Below are 1,969 nucleotides of genomic sequence, written 5' to 3' on the forward strand. Positions count from 1 at the left end.
TGCTTCCATGTCTTGGCTCTTATAAACAGTGCTACAGTGGTTACAGACTCTCTATGTTTTGACAAGTGCATAATATCACATACCCAGGACTGCAGTATCATACTGAACAGCTTCACTCTCCTGAAAATCCCCTGTGCTCCACCTGCTCATTTCTCCTCCCCTCCTCCCAGGCCCTGGCAACCACTGATCTTTTTACTGGCTCTGTAGTTTTGACTTTTCCAGAATGTCATCTGGTTGGAATTATGTAGTATGTAGCCTTTCTAGACTGGCTTTTTGGGACTTAGCAATGTGTATCTCTCCATGTTTTTTTTCTGGCTTGAAAGCATAATTCTTTATTTCTTTGCTGGCCTATGTGGTGGACTGAGTGGCATAAGCAGAGTCTTACTCAGAATTTTTTTTCCCTGTACCAGTGTCTGCCAGGTAGGAGTTCTTCAAGATGGCATTATTGAATATTGCCTCCCTCTTCTCATTGTTTGCTTTTACTCATGTGGCTTTGTTACTCATTTCCATTTGAAAAATAAAAGAGGACCAAGACCACAAGATGACAAAAAAGAACCCAAGTTAAAGGAATGCTGGGACATTTTCCCCTTTAGCTACAGCTGAGCATGGAGCTAAAGTGGACCATGCCCTGTCCATAAGGGCGCCTTAGTCACCTTAATGATCCATACAGTTAGTGGCATAATTGATCCAGCCACTGGGAACAGTATTGATTGTGTTGATATCCAGAATAATTAGAGCAGCCAGATTGTGGTTCAGTCCAATAAATATGGGCCTATTTGCTGAATGTTCTTGTAATTTGGTGATTTTTCTTTATTTGTTACAGAATTCTAGGATTGGAAAAGATCTCAAAAATCGTCTGGCATGACATTCTTATTTTATAGATTAAATCACTCAGTTCAGAGAGGTTCCAATCTTGACCCAGGGTCTGTGACTAGTGGTTGAAGCACTGGTCCCCAGACTCCTAACGCCTTTTCCTTTCAACAACACTCTAGTGCAGGTGCGTAGTGGAGTGAGAAGTAAGCTCCTGTTTTTATGTGCCACAGAGAGTTCTTTTTTCCTGTAACTGCAGTATAACCTAGCCCAGGCTGTCTGGGCCTCAAATGACTAATTTTATGAATAATAAGAGTTCTATGGACATGTAAGTTTTCTCTGAAAGGAAGAGGTGGAAGACTATACTTTCAGGGATCATTTCTATAGTTTGTGAAAGGAAGAGGTGGTCATAGCACCAAACTCAAACATCTATGTCCTTGTGTTGACTGTTTGTCTACTATTTCAGGGATTCTTAGGATGTGTGTGTGTGTGTGTGTGTGTGTGTGTGTGATTGTTGTTATTACGTTGTATTTAATTTTTTAAATGTTACACATCTTCCTTGAGATTTAGGGCACTTTTTGGGAGTTTGTCGATGGGAAGTTTATTTTCTTGGAGAGGAGTTAATAGAATCAAGGAAAATAAGGTAGACCTAGCATCTCCCCTCTCAGTCCTTAATTATGAACCATATATTGCAGTAGAGAAACCAAAGGAGAGAATAGATTGAATCATTCAACAACTTTTCATTTTCTTTTTAATATTCGATGGTAATATGTAAGAATCTCAGCCCATTGAAAGAAGTTAATGATAAGCTTAAATGGGGTTTTAGCAAAATAGACTGAACTCATAGTATCTAAAAGGTGTAAATTACCAGCCAGGCTGACCTATGTTACCCACAGCCCTGGAGATCCCAAAGCTTAGGTATAGACCTGGCTGTGCAAAGGAGGGGGGCAGGCAGCAGCAAAATGGCTTGGGTCCTAAAAGTGGTTGACATTGGGTCCCACCAGAGGAAGACCTATTCTAGTCTATATCCTCTTCTTAAGAAGCAGTGGAAATGATGCCTGGATGACAGTGCTTGAACCAACTCAACACCAGCTAGATACCTGTTGTACCAAATCAGCTCTACTGGAAACAGACATTTGAACAGGAGGTGAGATTTTTT

At 40.6% G+C, this 1,969-nt stretch overlaps 1 pseudogene; it reads left to right on the forward strand.

The window, feature by feature from the left end:
• Nucleotides 1-1,166: 1,166 nt before the first annotated feature.
• On the forward strand, nt 1,167-1,256 carry LOC125126626 (uncharacterized; annotated as a pseudogene).
• The last annotated feature ends 713 nt before the right edge of the window (nt 1,257-1,969 follow it).

Source organism: Phacochoerus africanus, chromosome 4, assembly GCF_016906955.1.
Source record: "Phacochoerus africanus isolate WHEZ1 chromosome 4, ROS_Pafr_v1, whole genome shotgun sequence".
In the NCBI taxonomy this organism is placed as follows: Eukaryota; Metazoa; Chordata; class Mammalia; order Artiodactyla; family Suidae; genus Phacochoerus; species Phacochoerus africanus.